The 18,985-nt window shown below is 41.6% G+C and overlaps 1 protein-coding gene across 2 annotated transcripts in view; it reads left to right on the forward strand.

Annotated features, from left to right (window-relative positions):
• The first annotated feature begins 4,212 nt into the window (after positions 1–4,212).
• GPD2 (glycerol-3-phosphate dehydrogenase 2) overlaps positions 4,213–18,985 on the forward strand; it is a 143,100-nt gene continuing 128,327 nt past the window's right edge. Inside the window, exon 1 of one of the 2 annotated variants that reach the window (XM_032857847.1) lies at positions 4,213–4,340. The gene's annotated coding sequence lies outside the window, so the exon portion shown is untranslated. The remainder of the gene's footprint in view (positions 4,341–18,985) is intronic. The other variant, XM_032857845.1, reaches the window with a different exon arrangement.

The raw sequence follows: 18,985 nt of genomic DNA on the forward strand, positions 1-18,985 counted from the left end.
TGGACCTTGTTAAGCGCAGGCCCTGTCACAGAGTAAACACTGCGTGACCGTTCACTATTAATGCCCTCACTGATAAGGAAACAGGTTCTCGGAAACTAGAGAATGTAGGTTAAAGAACTTGGAAGAGGATGCACTTGAAGCCCATACACTGTTCTGTATACCAAGTAGTTGCTCATTTTCATCTTGGTTGTATGTTTAGCTAATCCTGTAAGTTTAGGTAAATTACTTAATACCTTGGGGCCTTGGTTTCATTGTTTGTAAAACAAAAGTGTGGGAGTTAATAACATTTATGGCCCCTTTCAATCCTTATATTCCATAAGTATTATTATGAACATTGGTGACCAATGAACACTTGGGGAAAAATTATTTCTCTAGAAATGGGCAGGGACTAAAACAGTTGACCTTTGGCATATGGTAGATGGTAATAAAAGGTGCTTGTTAGTATCACCAATGCAAGGTTCTCCCCAGGTTGGGGAAAGTTCACCTCCAGCAATAGTGTTTAAGATGTCCTAGCAGCAGGTTGGCTACTCTCCAGGCTTGGGAAAGAAAGGACTTACTCATTTTGTTTTTCTAGTGCACAGGAAACAATCTAAATTCATCTGACCATGCTACAAATGCAAGATAAATGAATGATGAGCAAACTCAGGTTTTGGTAAGACAGATTTGATTGAAGAAGGGAAAGCTTTTCAGATTTAGGTAGCCATCTGAGATTGAAAACCAAGGGCAGTCCTGAAGTTTTCTCAGGCACACAAGAAAAAGAATTAGGTGGCACCAAAGTTATTTGATACCCTCAATCTGAAAGACGGTAAACATAATTCCATTCCAAATGCTGAGTCACGCTTATGAGGACAAGAAGAAACACTTAAGAGTCTAACTTTCCTGAGATACAGGTCTTTAGTAGATTGCTTTCTGCTAAAATAATTACTTCATGTTTTAAAATTGCTTCTGGTAAGTGCTTCCCCTCCTACACCCTCACTAAGTTTTTTCCTTTTTTAGTCCTCAACCTGTTTGTTTATTTTTGTTTTAATTCCATGAGCAAAAAGAAGCTGTAGCAAGTGTCTGTGTGCAGGGAAGATTTTTTTTTTTTTTACCATATATATTGTTTGTGGATCTAATGTAATATTTAATCTGAAGAGTAATTCCTAAATTAATGATTCCTCTTCCCCCCCAAACTATCTTAATAGTTTAAAAAAAAAAAAAAAGAAAGAAAGAAATTGCTTACGCATATGGGAAGTTACACTCCTATTAGATAACCTAAGTAGCAACCAAACTTTCAGTGGAATTCTTGTCACAGGAAGCAAGACAAAGGGGCAGAAATAGGCAGGGAGCTACTTTAGGTACTCATAACTAGTATTCTAAGTTTTAAAGCATTACGTGTAAAGCTAAAAGGAATACTTTTTTTTTTTAAGATTTTATTTATTTATTTGACAGAGATCACAAGTAGGCAGAGAGGCAGGCAGAGAGAGGGAGAGAGAGAGAGAGAGAGAGAAATAGGAGGAGGAAGCAGGCTCCCTGCCGAGCAGAGAGCCCGATGCTGGGCTCCATCCCAGGACCCTGGGATCATGACCTGAGCCGAAGGCAGAGGATTTAACCCACTGAGCCACCCAGGGGCCCCCAGGAATACTTTATTTTAATATTGTATTCCTTCCAGAAAATATTGATGGAATAAATAGGGAATCATTTTTGGTTTTGTAAGTTTCTGTGGGTCTTAAAGAAGAGTATTGTAAACCCCAGCATTTTGAAATTATCTAGTGTTTATATTTAAAAATTAACATTATCTTTACCGCTTTTGTCTTGAACAAGTGGATGCCAAAGTTATGTTGAATAATTATAAATTATCATGTTTTATGCAGTAATTGGAAGTAACTTTTATAAAAACTTTCTATTTTTAAATTATTTTTCCAGGCTGTAGTTGAGATGTATGTGTAGAGGTTGGGGAAGTGGAAACAGAGGTAGGCTGCTTAGAAAAAGAAGATCCAGAGTAAACTGTAGGCTCATCATGGTTAAGTTTCTTACCTCTCTTCCCTTAAGCCCTCCCATAAGTACCTTTTCCTTCAGTGCCTTTCCTAAATTCCACCAGATGTCTAGTGTCTTTCTGCTTTCCTTTGGTTAAGTTGGGCCCCAGTTTTGGCAAATGAAATCATGTCTGATACTTCTGACTTTTCTCAACTCCTCAAAATTCTCTACTTTCTCCCATGTTCTATTCCATTAGGTGCTGTCTTGGGTTTAGACCCTTATGGATAGCTACAGGTTATTAAGAACTGAATTCCTACTGGCTTGTTAGCTACCAAGGTGACCAGGACTTGCGGGGAAAATAAACAGGGTCTGGAACAAATAGGGTCTGGAACAAATAATTCACTTAAATTTTCATTTCAAATCAATAAACACTTATCAAACCTCTATTATGTTATAGGCACTGTGCTAGCACCAGAGTACAAAAGTAAATAGGTGGTCCATTTTCCAAGAACTGATCTGTTCTGGGAGAATTAGTGGGAAGGAAATACAGGACTAGCACCTCAATTCAACCAGATTATTCATTTTCTATGTAAAATGTTGCTCTTTAGATAAATGTTTGGGATTTGAAAAAAATCTGAAAACATTGGTTTATTACAGGGGTTCTCATTAGAATCACCTGGGGGAACTTTTCTTGTGAACAGGTGTTCACAAGCTTTAGTGTGTAAGAGAATCACTGGAAGAGCTTGTTAAATCAGAAAGGCATCAGCCCCAGATTTTAGGAATCACACAGTTGGGAGTGAAGCCGAGAATTTGTATTTCTAAGTTCTTAGGTGATGCTGCTGGCTGCTGGCTCCCTTGGCTATCCTTTGAAAGCCAGTTTTAAAATGTAAGACTCTCCAGGTTCAATCTACAGAGTGATTCACCTGGTGTGAACCTGGGATCGATCATTTTATACCCGCCTTTCCATTCTAATATGTACCCAAATTTGGGAACCTGGTTAGACTGGTTTCCTGAAGTTACTGAGTTTGGGACCCAATGAATCTACACATTCCTTTATGTCAGTTACAATTTTGCAGGCATTTAAGGAAATTGACTTAATAAGTAATTGGCTGGAAAAAAACCCCACCATTGCTATTTGGGTTCAAAGTAATTTGGCTGCCTTCCTTTGGAAGGCCTTTCCAACCCTCCCCTGGGTATTTTTCAACACCAAGGTAGAAATCTTACTTGCAAAACTCCCAGAGGTTGTGGGAGGAAAGGTCTTAAAGAAATGGGGTCCATTTGAACCCCATCTGCGTCCTCCCTGGGTCCATTTGGGCTTGTCTAGCCACTTGCAGTTCCAAGTGAGCTGGGCATGCTCAGTGGGCAGGGTCGGTTTTAGGGGGTGCATCTGGGAAGTCTGCTGCTCTGCAGCGGGGCTCTACGCCTCCCCCCACCTGTATGAGGCTGGACCTGAGGAGCCAATGCTCGGCATCCCACCTTCTGGTGCTTGGGCTTGGCCTTCCCTGAGGGTTCCCGCGCTGACATACAGCGGGAAGGTCAGGAGGCCGAGAGCGCCTACAGGAGCGCGCGGGGAGAGCCCCGAGCGAGGGCTTTGGGCTCTGACGGCCGGGTCCCAGGGGTCCACCCGTTTCCCAGAAGCGTTTCTAGGCCCAGGGAAGCCTTTCTGCTGAGGAAGGGAAGCCAGATTCGGGGGCGGGAGGCGAGAAATCAGGTAAGCCAGCCTGCCAGCATGCAGACGGTCAAGAGTCTCCTCTCTCCGGGACAGGTGGCGAGGGCGGCCCGCGTGGGGAGGGCAGAGGCAATCGGACACCTCCCCCATATTCCCCAGGCCTAGCCGAGCCCAGGCTTTCTTGTCTGCCAGGCGGCCGACAAGGCGGGGCGCAGGGCAGGAACCGCAGCCAGGGTCGAGGGCCCGCGCAATGGCGCGCCGCCGCCCCACCCGGCGGGACCCGCGGCCGCGTGTCCCCGTCCGGTCACGTTCATTGGGCGGCGGAGACCTCGGTCGCTCGCCACCCGCTGGTTCGCGACGCTTCACCCCCTACCCCGGCCCCGGCTCCCGCCTCCACTTCCGTGTCTCCCCGCTGGGCCGGAGAAGCCTGGGCCCGAGGAATCCGGGCTGGATGCAGCGGTCGCGCCGCCAGGGCCAACCCCTGGGGAGGAAGGAGGAGCAGGAGCGGGAGGAGGAAGTCGCCGGAGAGGCGGGGGTGCGGCGGCGCGGGGCGCGTCGGGTTACACTGGCTCGAGCTGCCGGGGATTGACAGCCACGCGCGCCTCGCCGCGAGGATCAGGGCCGAGGGTCTGGTTCGGGGGGAGGCAGAGACTCCGCCCCACCCGGAGGAACTGTGCGCTCCTGCTCTCCCCTCGCGCGAGAGGATCAATCTCAGGTGTGTGCTTCCTGGAAGACCCCCTTTCCCCGCCCCCAGGGTCATAGGGGAGAGCGGTCCCTTTCCGACCCGCGTGAGTCCTCTAGGACCCCGGTGTTGGGTGGGGTGGTGGTGGGATTCTTGGGGGAAGATTGAGAATTTCTCCCCAACAGAAGGTGGCCTCGTTCTCAGGCAGAGTTTAGCTCTTTATATTTTGGAGGGCGATGGGGTTAAGATACATTTTGGGCAAGCGTCGGTAGCTAATTGAAAGTTTCCTACAAACTTTTGGCTTGTGGGTGTCGCTCCTCTGATGAGAAGGACTGTTGCTCCCTTCTGAAGCAAGGGAGGGAGATTCTAGAACGGTGCTGAGGCTCTTTTGAGAACCTTGGGTGCTGGAGTGTGACAGTTATAGGAGGAAATGGAAAGTGTACACCGATGTACTTAAAACAGCCTCCTCTCTCCACGTAGTAGCGTCTCTGAGCAAAAATAGATTTGCAGAGTGCTTTGGCAGAAAGGTGTAGCCCTGTGAATGAAGTGTTGCTCTTACCACTTAGTTTCTAGACAGCCTTCCACCTTATGCGCACGAGGATTCACTCCCCAAACGCCTTCCTTAAGAGTTTCCAAGTAATTTACAAACACAAATTCTCAGTCTTAGTGACATGGGCCAACCCACACTGCACATCACATTATACGTATCATGGGAGGCAGTTATAGAAATAGCTAGCTAACAGTTAATTTAGTCGACTTATAAATAGTCTTGTATAAATAGTTGAGGGAAGGAAGGGTAAGTTACACCGTTTGTTGCTTTAAACAAAACTGTTAGAATTTTGCATATGTTTCAAGTTTAAGAGTTTGTGAAGTTTATTTTTGGACTGTGGAGGATAATGGCAATGGCCACACTGGGGCCAGGCACTTCCTGACTGCTCCCAGCTACTGTGGTCTTGCAGGCTGTCCAGTGAGAGCTGGGTGCCATTGCCCAATGGATACTATACGCAACCTGGGGAACTTTATGATGTGGATGTTGAAACCACTCTGTGATCCTCATAAGGACATATGTCAAGTTACAATGCTCCCTTGATTTTTAAAAATCAGCTTTTCAAATAAAGCATTACCTTAGTAAAAAATGGATAAAATATGGAATTTTAGGTTTGACAGACAACATAGGTGGAGCTGTCTGTTCTGATTTCTCACATGGTCACTTTGTAAAGAAATTCTGAGCAGCATTAAAGTGCTACTTCCCCCCACCCCCCTTTCGGGGGAGAGGTAGAGGGAGAGGGAAAGAGAATCTTAAGCAGACCTATGCCTAGTGCCTAGCCAGACACAGGGCTCAGTCTCACAGCCCTGAGATCATGACCTGAGCCGGAATCAAGAGTCCGATGCTTAATCCACTGAGCCACCAAGGTTCCCCCTTCTCTCTGATTTATTAAAAGATGTATTGAGCGCTCAGTAATTGACAACAGGGCTACAGTTACCAGTTGTCATGGGTTTTACCCCCTCTTCCTTTAGTTCATGTAACTAATCTCATTAAAGCTATTTAAGAAGATTTGACTGTCACTGTAAGTAAATCATATTGGCAAACTATTACAACTCTAAAATTATTCTGTTGGGTTGTTTTCTGTCTTTCATCCCTGGAAGGTAAATTCTGTGAGGAGGATTGGTCTGCTTCACTGGCATTTCTATTCCTAATGTTTAAAGTGGTGACTAGCTTGTAATAAGTGCTCAATAAATATTTTCTCAATGAGTGACTGAACTGTGGGACAAACTCTAGCTGAGTGTAGTTGGGGGAAGAAAATAAGACTATGGCCTTAGGTAAGTTATTCAAACTCACCGAGCCTCAACTGTCTCATTGGCAAAATGTGGATAATAGAATATGATATAGCACATGTAAAACTGGTAGAGATGTTAGGTAGTAGACTTCAAAATATTATCTCCCTTCCTTCTTATATATTTTTCTTTATATATTGAAAAGGGAAAGACTTGGACAAAGAATAGATAATTTAGCTCCTGCAAATTGTGCATGAATTATCCAGGCATTATACCCTTTACTTTGTGTGTGTGATTGAGAGGGAAGGTGGCTAGTGGCAAGCCCTTATTACAGAAGGAAACCGTTTTCCCGATGAGTATCTAACCCCCCCCTTTTTAAAAGATTTATTTATTTGAGAAAGAGAGCACGTGAGCAATAAAGCAGGAGGGGCAGAAGGAGAGAAAATCTCAAGCAGACTCCACGCTAAGTGCACAGCACATCAAGGGACATGAGGTCATGCCTCGATGCAAATCCAAGAGTCAGATGCTTAACTGACTGCGCCACCCAGGCACCCTCTCCTCTTTCTTTTTTATTTATTTTATTTATTTATTTGTTAGAGAGAGAGAGAGAGAGTGCGCACACAAGAAGGCAGAATGGCAGGCAGAAGTGGAGAGAGAAGCAGGCTCCCTGCCAAGCAAGGAGCCTGATGCAGGACTTGATCCCAGGACCCTGGGATCATGACCTGAGCTGAAGGCAGTGGCTTAACCAACTGAGCCACCTAGGCGTCCCACTTCTTTCTTTCTTTCTTTATTTTTTAATGTGATGATGTTTCTGCTTAGGTTTTCCAAAACTTGGGTCATTCTGCTTGTCAACACCAGGATTCACTAGGTTGTTTAGTCCTGAAACAACACTTCAGAAAGAGCATTAGATATAAAACACATTTGGGGCACCTGGGTGGCACAGTCGGTTACGTGTCTGACTCTTGGTTTTGGCTCAGGTCATGATCTCAGGGTGGTGATCTCAGAGTCATGAGATCGAGCCCCGAGTTGGGTTCTGCACTCAGCCTGGGGTCTTCTTGAGATTCTTTCTTCCTCTCCCCCTGCCCCTCCCAGTTGTATGCTTTCTCTCTCTCCAAAATAAATAAATAAATCTTTTAAACAAAAAAAAAAAAAGAAAGAAAGAAAGAAAGAAAACATTCAATCTTGAACAACATGGGTTTGAACAGTGTGGGTTCACTTAGATGTGGAGTTTTTTTTTTTTTAAATAAATACAGTATAGTATTGTAAACATATTTTCTTTTTCTTACGATTTTCTAAAAACATTTTCTTTTCTCTAGCTTACTTTACTATAATACAGTATATCATACATATATAACATGCAAATTTTGTGATAATCCACTTTGTTTTCAGTGAAGCTTCTGGTCAACAAGAGTAGGCTATTAGTAGTTAAGTTTTTGGGGAGTCAAAAGTTATATGTGGATTTTCAACTATGCAGGGGGTCAGCATCTCTAACCCCTGCCTTGTTCAAAGGTCAACTGTATATTTAACACTTGGCTTCTTGAAGAAGTTTTCTTTAGGCTTGTGTAGCATTAGAGTAGCAAGTGCTAGAAGAAGAAAAAGTATGGTCATCTTGCTTTTGAGAGAGTTAGAGTTTAACAAGGTAAAACAGTTAGACACCAGCATAAGATCTTGCATAATCATATGCCCATGGGTAGAATGTTGACTTCAACTGTGCGGTTATGCCAGGGAGATAGATGTTAATATGGGCTCAAATAGTTGAGACAGTTTTGTGGTGAAGATAATGTCATTTCAGCAACAGAGAGACCTATAGTTTCCTGAAGATTACAGCGAAGAGAGGTCATGATTGTATCAAGAATGTTCACTATTTCGTATTTCACTGCATTAAAAAGCCAGCACAATCCTTTGCTTTCAGACAATCCTATGTGGAAAAGTATTAAACCTAAAAACAGTAAAATTCTGGATGTGCACTAAATATTACTTTTCACTGTATCTCTGAGTTTTAAAGCTCAGGATTGGGGTTAGAAATTGTAACCCTTCATTTTTACCACTTCTACCACACTTACATAAAAATGTATAACATGGCCTGCCTGTTACATTATCCAGCTCTATCTAATGGGATATATTTTTCATCTGATGTTTCTGGGGAAAATTACTAATCATCGGGTGTGGGACCCCTACACCTGGCTAATTTCAGGACTGTCATTTTGGGAGATAAGGAAGGACTGAATGGAACTAAACTGAGAAGATTATTAATGTGTTTTAGATGCTAATTCAAATACTTAGATAATTCCATCAGGACTCATCCCCCCCCCCCCTTTGAGATAAGAAGAAATGGTAAATTGTGTCCTCAAGGAAGAAGCAGCTAAGGAAGGGAGTGTTGTACAGTTCCTTGTTGACAGGATGGGGGAAAGAAATGCAGGAAGGAGAGATGATTAGATTCAACTAATCTAATTATCAAAAGACAGGGGCTAAGGTGGCTGTAACCTAGGACATCTGTAGCAACTGTTTACTTTGAACATAAAGTTTTGTTCCTCTTGTATATACCCATCTGGCCTCAGCGGCCACTGGTGGATACAAAGTTAGTAAAAGACTTTCTAAGCATAAGTCTCCAAGTAATGGTGAGAGGACATCTCATTTGATAGCAAATTCTAGAAAACTCATTTTCACAAAACAACCTCTCTGTTGTGGTTTGTGGGGTCTGCTTTCCTCTCTATATTATAAAAACTTTTTATAGTAGAATGTAAGCAGGTAATCAAATATGAGCTTCCGCAGAGGACACACTACTCTGGTAGACCTCTTTCTGTATTATCTGACCAGGGATTGACCTCAGGAACTTTTAAGGGAAGGGAAACATGGGAGCCTATGGTTTGCATACCTGAGAATGTTTAGGAACTGACTATGACCAGAGTTTGTCCAGAACTCTGATTTTATGTCCTGACATGAATGTGACCATGGGTTTTTGTTTATTTGTTTTTTCTTGTTTTCCAGGATTTTTGCCTTTTGTTGGAGGTTCTTAATGGCTCTTTGTCTTAAATATTTCTTCCTAGAGCATATCTGTGTTCTTTCCCATTTTTCAGTTGAAATTTTTATGTTGGTTCTTTCAAAATCAGATTTCTGATTTATGCAGCAGGTAAGACATGGTTTCTGATTTTAATGAGGTCAAGCTGTGGTTTTGTTAGTTCATTAAAATTAGGAGGAAGAAACTAATTAATAGAAAATCTTTCCTTCCTAACTAAAATTTATTGTGACATACATAATAACAAAATTTTAAAACTTTATTTGGGAAATTTTTAAAAAATTTTCTGACAAAATGAAATTGTTACTGATTTACTTTATTTTTTTAATAGTGAGATATGGGGCATCTCAGTGGCTCAGTCAATTAAGTGTCCAGCTCTTCATTCTGGCTCAGGGGTAATCTCGGGGTCATGCAATCAAGCCCCATGTTTGGCTCTGTGCTCGGTGGGGAGTCTGCTTCTCTCTCTCTCTCTCTCTCTCTCACACACACACACACACTCTCTCTCTCTCTCTCCCACTCTAAAATATATAAATCTTTGCAAAATTTTAAAAAACAGTGAGATTTATTAGGGTGTTTTTTAAAAAACGACTTTAAATTTCTTAAGCCTCATATTTTTTAAAATGTGGTGTGTCCTCCCAACATGACTTGGAGACTTATGCTTAGAAAGTCTTTTACTAACCTTGTATCCACCAGTGGCCGCTAAGGCCAGATGCGTAAATGCAAGAGGAACAAAAGTTTATGTTCAAAGTAAACAGTTTGGGAACATTTTATTTAAGATTTTATACCATTATTATTTCAGTAAGATACAATAAACTTCTAAATGTATTTGAAAAGTGACAAAAATAATATAGCTTATGGTATTAGGTTCTCAAAAGTCATTCTCCTTTTATTTAAACTGGATAAAGAACATGTTTGTTGCATTGTGGTGATGTCAAAACTGCTTTGATCATTCCACTTTGCTCCACTCTTCCATGGGTTACTCTGATCTATTGGATCCAGTTCCAAATATTTGTCTTTGAATTTACAGACCTCTCTAGTCATGCTCCAGTATTAAGGTTGTGTCCTTATCTTCCCTGGGATCCAGCCACACTGGACTACTTGGAATTCCCTAAATCTGTCTTTTTCCTACTGCTGTCCCTATATGCATACTTTTCCTTCTACTTCACCTTTTTGAAATTCTGTCAGTCCTTGAATGTCCTGACCGTTGGCTTACCAGTATCATGGTGCTTTCCCTCACCTCTCCAGTCAGAAGTGTTTTGTACATTTCCTAAATCATTCAATTGTTCTTTTTATGCCACTCTCAAGTCTCTCGTTTTCTCTTGTATAAGCTAATTATTTGAAAACGTGTATTATTTCCTTTTCTGCAGATCAATTAGAGCAAGAGCTGGATCTTACACAATTTGGTAGATTTCATGTGCTCAGCCCAGATGCCTTGCACGTGGGGAGCACCTAGGTAAACAGTTTTTTGAATGAATGATCACCTTATGTAATTCCCTTATCCTTTAGTTTCTCAGGAAGCGTGTGATAGAAATGGGTTGGGTGCGATTGGAGAGCAATAACATAGGCAGTTGTATTCCAGATAATCAGTTGGACTGGATAATTCAAACTTTCTGTTTTCCAGGCCTCCCCTTTTTCTTTACAGATTTGGCACTTTTGATAGCCCAGAATGCCGTATTTAGGAGGAGGAAAGGAAATCTCTGCAGGTGAAGCGAAGTTATGAAAGCAATTCCTGAAGAAAATCAATCTGCAAAGGGAGAGTTTACTTAGTATCCACTGGTGGCTCCCTTCTTTTCACCAATTTCTCCCTTCTCTCTCACCTGCCTGCCTAATCCAGTCTCCTAGAAAAAGAATCTGGAAAATTAACTTATAAAAAGAGGAGTGATAAAGTTAACTTGTCACTTTATCAGAAGACTCTGGATTCTGAAGGGACAAAACCTTGACTATCATTTATATAAGCTAGGAGAAAGAAACTTTGGGGAGCACTGGTTCCCTGAGTGTCCCCAAAGTCACTGTCTAAGCCACTTAGGTGTGGCTTTGGTCAGTTTCTGCACCTTTCAGTTTTTTCCTCTGTACAAGGAGGTGGATTACGTGAATTTTAAGCCCATAAAAGCATGAAGTATTTTAGTACTCTTGTCTAAGGTGAGGCCGGCCTTGGTCAGTGGATCCTGTTCACTGCTGGACCCTTGATCTAACTTTTTCCCCAAGTCTGGGATCTCCTTACCCCCAGTCTCTCCAGATGTAGCATTCATATGCGGAGGATGCTGCATTCACTGCATCTCCCTCCCTGGCTTATGCTCATAGGATCTGTTGCAACAAGTCTATTTCTCTTCCTTCTCTCATCATGTTTGCTATTATTAACCCCTTACCCCCATCCTAACACACCCTTAAGTAGCTGGGATATTTACCTAAAAAAATGTTTTCAGGGTGCCTGGATGGCTCAGTGGATTAAAGCATCTGCCTTAGGCTCAGGTATGATCTCAGGGTCCTGGGGTCGGACCCCACATCGGGCTCTCTGCTCAGCAGGGAGCTTGCTTCCCCTTCTCTCTGCCTGTCTCTCTGCCTACTTGTAATTTCTGTCAAATAAACAAATAAAATCTTTAAAAAAATATATGTTTTCACAGAATTGTAAAATAGAAAAGGGGTTAGAGATCTAACCCAACTCCTTTTATTATGAATAATAAATAGTAATTACAAGTATCATTTACTGACCAATCATCATTTCCTAGGCGCTGTGCTAAGCACTCGGCTTACGTTATTTCATGTAGCATCAGTGAACTGTTCCATCAGCGGGGAAACACAGTTCCAGAGAACTTAAGTGACTCACTCAAAGCCATGTAGTTATTTCCTCGTATGACTGAAACTCCCTTGAAATCTGTGTTAAGAAATAATAAAATCAAGGGATAATCCTTCCAGTATTTCTGTAATGTATTTCCTGCTTTTGTTGCTCTGGATTCCACTGCTTGACTCATTGAGATTTGCCTTTTAACACTTCCACTTCCTAATATTTTACCCTGTGGCTTCAGAGTTTACACCAGCGATGCTGAACTGGTTCAGAGATCAAATGCCTAGCACAGTATGCCTGCCTAAAATAGTACTCCTTTTTATGTGACGTCTAGGAAACCATGATGTTGTGAATTAGTATCAATGGATGCGGAAACAACCTGCAACTTGGTGGTAATCTGCTTTTCCCACTACTGCACCTGCGTGTGCGAATGCTACTGGGGAAAATGAACACAGTCATGCAAATTGGAGGTCACAAATTCATGTCCTCCATCGTCAGCCATGGGGCCGTTCTTTGATCTGTTTTTAGAAGACACATTTTCCCTTTTTCCGCCATAGTTTACCAATCTTCAGCGTTATCTTTGAGCCTTTTACCTGGCCTGTGCAATTTTTTTGTGCCAATGTACCATGGCATTTCAATACTTTATTAAAAATTAATATAATGGTCAAGAATAAATCTGATTTAAATACATAGGAAATATGCAAAGTTGTTTGGCCTCTTAATCGTTCATTCATTTGGTTAAATTTCCCAAATGTTATGAAGCATCAAAGATTTCCAGATTTAAAAACCAAAGTTCCATTATTTTTCAGTATTTCAAGTCATTTTCTTAAGTGTATTTCTGCCTGAGTAGAATAAAATAAGATAAAATATGTTTTATAGTTAGAGCTGAGCTGATGAGCTTTAAATTATTTATCTATTTATCTATCTATCTATTTATTTATATTTAAATTCAAGTTAGTTAACATATAGTGTAGTATTGATTTCAGGAATAGAATTTAGTGATTCATCACCTACCTTTAACACCCAGTTCTCATCCCGACAAGTGCCCTCCTTAATGTCCATCACCCACTTAGCCCATCCTTCTCCTCTCCAGCAGCTCTCGGTTTGTTCTCTGTAGTTAAGAGTCTCTTAGTTTGCTTCCCTCTCTGTTTTTATCATATTTTATTTTCCTTCCCTCCCCCTGTGTTCTTCTGTTTTGTTTCTTAAATTCCATGTGAGTGAAATCATGTAATATTTGTCTTTCTCTGACTGAATTATTTCACTTAGCATAATACCCTCTAGCTTTATCCACATTGTTGCAAATGGCAAGGTTTCATTCTTTTTGATGGTTCAGTAATAGTCCCTGGTGTGTGTGTGTGTGTGTGTGTGTGTATACCATTCTTTCTTTCTTAGCTTTATTAACTTATTTGACAGAGAGGTACACATAGAGAACACAAGTAGGCAGAGCAGCAGGCAGAGGGAGAGGGAGAAACAGGTTCTCTGCAGAGCAGGAAGCCCGACACCGGGGCTCTACTCCAGGACCCTGGGATCATGACCTGTACTGAGGGTAGCTGCCCAACCAACTGAACCACCCAGGTGCCCTTATATACCACATTTTCTTTATTCATTCATCAGTTGATGGACATTTGGACTCTTTCCATAGTTTGGCTATTGTTGATAGTGCTGCTATAAATATTGGGGTGCATGCAACCCTTCAAATCACCATTTTTGTATGCTTTGGATAAATACCTAGTAGTGCAATTGCTGGGTCAGAGGGTAATTCTATTTTTAACTTTTTGAGGAACCTCCATACTGTTCTTCAGAGTGGCGTTGCTAACAGCCACTTACTGTGGCTCCCACCAACAGTATAAGAGGGTTTCCCCTTTCTCCACATCCTTGCTAACATCTATCATTCCCTGTTGTTAATTTCAGCCATTCTGACAGGTGTGAGGTGGTATCTCATCACGGTTTATATTTGCATTTCCCTGATGATGAGTGAGGTTGAGCATCTTTTCATGTGTCTCTTAGCCATCTGGATGTCTTCTTTGGAAAAGTGTTAGTTCATGTCTTCTGCCCATTTCTTAACTGGATTGTTTTTTGTTTTGTTTTGTATTTTTTTTTGGTATTGAGTTTGGTAAGTTCTTTATAGATTTTGGATAATAACCCTTTATCAGATACATCATTTGCAGATATCTTCTCTTAGTCGATTGGTTGTTTTTTAGTTTTGTTGATTATTTCCTTTGCCGTACAAAAGCTTTTTACCTTGATGAAGTCCCAGTAGTTCATTTTTGCTTTTGTTTCCCTTGCCTCTGGAAAAAAGTCCATTTCTTCATCAGATAATTGTTAGTGGTTAGGGCAAACTAAACTGTTGAGGGATCTGAGAGTACATAAAAGCACATATGTGACAGATGTTTATTTCTTGGTCATATCATACTCTTGATTGGTGAATGACTTCATGATTTAGACACCCTGGAACCTTTCATTGATTTTGCCATTCCTTAGAGCTTTGTTTTCAACTTTATCCAGTTAGTGAAAGGAGAAAGAGAAGAAGTGTATCTACTTTCTAAACACTTGGTGTTGCAATGAATGCATCAGTTCTCAGACATACCAGTGGCCAGAATTCAGGTACACAACAAAGGGAGATTGGAAAATGTAGTGTAGCTGGGAGCCGAAGAGACTGTGTGTTTTTGGTGAAGCTGTTCCCTTCACACTGCTTTGCATCCTATTATACTGAGAAAAAGGAGATCCAAGATATCACGTCAACTGGTATATTTTGGTCTCCATCATTAACTACCAAGTTAGAGGTAGAGTTATTCAAAGTTGGTGCTTGCAACCATACTCAGATCCCCTGTTCCTTTAGCTGCCTTCCTCTATGAAATTTCTCCATGTTCACCTGTGTTTTAAATATTTGTAAGAATGCTCAAGATTTTCCCATCATAGAAGCACATAAGACCAAAAGCCAAAACTATTCCCTTACCCTATACTACCCTCCAGCTACATGCTTACTTTCTCTTCTTTCAAGCTATGTTTCCCCAAAGTATATTGTGTATGTTGTTCTGTTTCCTCACCTTCCATTCACTCCACGGCTGTTGCAAATTTGGCTTCCACCTTAGATGAATCTATTACTCTATGATTATTGGTGTCCCCCTTATTGGCAAATCAGTGGGACCATATTACTTGAAATATCTGTGATTCTGCTGATTCCCTCCTTTGTCAAGTTGAACTTTCACTAGGCTAGTATGCCATCTTTTGGACTTCTCTATGTGGATCTCTTTGGCAGGTTCTTCCCCTTGATATTGGAGTTCCTATGGCCTGTCCACTGTCTTCTCACTGTAGAAGCTCTCTTCACCACCAAGTTCATCCATATCCCTCATTTTAGTAATTACCAAATCAACATCTCCAGGGCACCTGGGTGGTTGGTTAAGTATCTGCCTTCTGCTCAGATCATGATCTCAGGGTCCTCTGATTGAGCCCTGTACTGGGCTCCCTACTCAGTGGAGAATCTGCTTGTCCCCTCTGCTTCTTTCTCCACTCATGATCTCTCTTTTTCTCTCTCTCAGGTAAATAAATAAAATCTTAAAAAAAAAAAATCTGCATGTCCAATCAGACCTCTTTCCTGAATTTAGATTCAGTGAGCATTTCCACTTGGATGTCCCACAGTCTAGATGGGACTCATCATCTCCCTCTATCCTCATCCTAATGCTCCTCCAGTGTTTCTCATCTCACTGGAATGGCACCACCATCCTTTCTCCCCTCTATACCATCCATTCATTTGTTAAATTTATCATTCACCTAATATATGTCAGGCATTTTTCTACAAATTAAGATTATAGTGGTGTATAAAATAGGTACAGTCTCTGGTTTGTAGAGTTTATTTGCAGGGGTGGGGAGGGAAAGAAAGGAAATAATAGTAATTAAATAAAGAAGAGACATATGAGATGATGAGAACTATGTGGTTATTTTGAATTTGGACGGCTTGGGAAGTCCTCTCTGAGGAGCTGACATTTGGTCTGGGTCCTGAATGACCAGGGGGAGTTCGCTGTGCAAAGATGAGGAGCAGAGCATTCCAGGCTGAGAAGACAGCTGGTGCCAAAACTAACTGCGTTCTTGATGAATTTGATGGGCAGAAGAAGGTAAATAAACCTTAAACCTAATGGGTGAGAGGGAGAGGTATCTGTATTAGTTATCTGTGGCTGCTGTAACAATTTACCGTAAACTCATTGGCATAAAACAACAGAAATTTGGGGTGCCCGGCTGGCTCAGTCATTTGGGCCTCTGACTCTTGGTTTCAGCTCAGGTTGTGACCTCATGGGCTGTGGGATGGAGCCTGGCATTGGGCTCCCTGCTTAGCGGGGAATCTGCTTCAGAGTGTCTCCCTCCCATGCATGATGTCTCACTCTCTTTCTCTCTCTCAAATAAATAAATAAAATCTTAAAAAACAGCAACAAGAACCCAGAAGTTTCTTCTCTCTTAGTTTAGGAGGCCAGAAGTCCAAAATCAGGATCTTAAATCAGGAGGGTGCCAGGTTATGCTCCTTTCTGAGGTCCTGGGGGAAAGTCTCCCCTGCTTGAATGCTGGTGACTCTGGGCATTCAGTAGCTTGAGGCTGTATCACTGCAACCTCTGCCCTTAGGATCACCTTGCCTTCTCTTCTGCATGGGTCAAACCTCCCTTTGCAGCCCTCTTATAATGTACATGTGACTGCATTTGGGGCCTACCCTGAGAATTCAGGATAATTTCCTTATCTCAGGATCTGTCACTTGATCACATTTGCAAAGTCTTTTTTATTGTTGTTGTGGTTGTTGTTGTGTAAGGTAACACTCACAGCTTCTAGGGTATGGGATGTGGATAGCTTTTGGGTGCCACTATTCAACCTACCACAGTATCCAGGAGTATCTTTGAAAAGTAAGCAAGGGTCAGGTCTCATAGGGCTTTATAAGGCAGGATAAGGCATTTAGATTTCATTCTCTGGTGATATAAGGTATTAGAAGATTGTGTGCTGGTAAATGAAGCAATGTGTTTTTGCAAAAAAGCAGCGTGTCAACTTTTTTTTTCATTCTGTCGCTCTAAGAAGAATAATTAAATTGAAATTGATTAATTACAATTTTAAGTCAATTTCAGCCTAGCAGGAGAGTATTCCATAATATTAAGGAATAAGATTTTGTTAAGTAGAGTTGCGCTTTGGGGGGACCACAAATTGCTGTTATGTATAAGACCTTTTTTCACCCCCAAGACTCAGGTTTTTTTTTGGATGTTATTGGTCCTACTGAGAATGCATACTATCTGAGACTGCCCCGACAGTGAAAGGCAGACTGGATTGTGGTTCGTGAGAGAGAGGAGAATGGAAGCAGGACCCAGTTAAGAATCAATTTTAGTTGTCCAACCAAGAAATTGTTATTGTTTGATCTTTTGGGGGTTCCTGGACCCCATTTCAGCATGTGTCCCACATGACACTAGGCAATTCTATCACTACCTACTACCTACGTGGAGACAGCATCAGATTCCATGGGGTAAGGACCAGGTCATATAAGACTGACCTCTGCCCCCCCCCCCCACTTCAGATTCCAGTTGCAAATCCCAGGCTGTTTGTTACCTGTGCTTCTGGCCAACTGTCTAAAGATTGGAGGTTCTAGTGACCTCCTCCTTAGTTGTGGTTAGTTTGCTAGAGTGGCTCACAGAACTGAGGTCACCTGAATGACCAAATACATGTTTCTTATAAATCATTATACTGAATACAGAGAGGCATTGTGTTAAAGATGAAAAGAACTGAGTAGATTTAGGATATGTTTTTGAGATAGAGTTAGTTGACTGAACTTGCTGATAGATAATTATCTGGAGATGGGAAACAAGAATCTAGATAAAGGCTTACATTTTTTACTTGTGCAAAACTTTTTACTTGTGCCATAAACTGGGAAGGGAAGAGTTGGGAGAGAAGCAAGCTTGAGGGAAGATAGAAAATGCTCTGTTTTGACTGTGTTAAGTGTAAGGCACTTATTAGATATTCCTTTGGAGATATGTTAGACAATTGAATAAATTGAGTTTGGAAGATTCTGGGAAGGGTATTGGCTGACGATACAGAGTTAGGAGTTATTTGCATATTGATTTTATCTGATACTGAATAGAATTACCTATCAGGAATGTATAGATAGAGAAGGAGGCCATTGGGGCACTGTTTTATTCAGAAGAGGAGTTGCCAATGGGGTAGGAGGGAAACCAGGATAGTGTGGTGTCCCTGAAGTTAAGAGTTCAAAATGTTTTTAAAAGGAGATGTTTCTGCTGTGTCAGTTATAGAGATTACATTTGGTGAAATAAGACCATTTGTGATTTTGACAATTTGACATATACTTTAAGTAGAGCGAGGCTGGGGCAGAAGCTTATTTAATTGAGTTGTGGAAGCAGAGACAGTTCTTACAACTCTTCCAAAAATTTTTGTTGTGAAGAAACACAGAGGGGTGGAAAAGTTCTTAGAAGAGATATTGTCTAGGGAAGAGTTTGTTAGGACCAGGAAGTAATAGAATGCATTTATGTAGAGAGGAAATGATGGAATAATTAAGTAGAGAGGAAAAACGGATGAAGGCAGGGGAGAGTGATGGATAATAATTAGAGTACAGTTCCTGAAGAGCCAGGACGGGAGGAAATCCAGGGCACACATGTAGAGGTTAGTCCTTACTAGGAACAGGGACATTTCATTTACAGTAAAAGGATGGATTGTAGAAAGAATGGGTACAGTGGCTGATATGTCATGGTTTGGGGGTGGGAAGTTCTTCCCTCATTGCTTCTACTTTCATAACAAAGTGTGAAGTTGGGGTAGAGAGAGGTAAAACTGATATTGGAAAAGAGGAAATAGCTATTTTAAAACATTCTGGGAAATATAATAGTATTGCTGATCAATGTAGATTTTTGCAGCCATGAATTTGAATTGAGCCTGGCTGGGGTTGTGTTTTGTGCCAGGCAGTTTCTTCAGCTGTTAGGTGGAGGTGTGGAGCAGGAAGATCATTAGGTTTAACCAACTTGAGGATCTGCCAGGTAAGAATCAGGAAGAGCAGAACAAGTACTCACTTACAAGGGAGAGGTTCCAGTGAAGGACTTTGAACCCCAGCTGGGCAGAAAGAGAAGTGAGGGTGTA

Source organism: Lontra canadensis, unplaced genomic scaffold (assembly GCF_010015895.1).
Source record: "Lontra canadensis isolate GAN:19392208 unplaced genomic scaffold, GSC_riverotter_1.0 scaffold13, whole genome shotgun sequence".
Lineage (NCBI taxonomy): Eukaryota > Metazoa > Chordata > Mammalia > Carnivora > Mustelidae > Lontra > Lontra canadensis.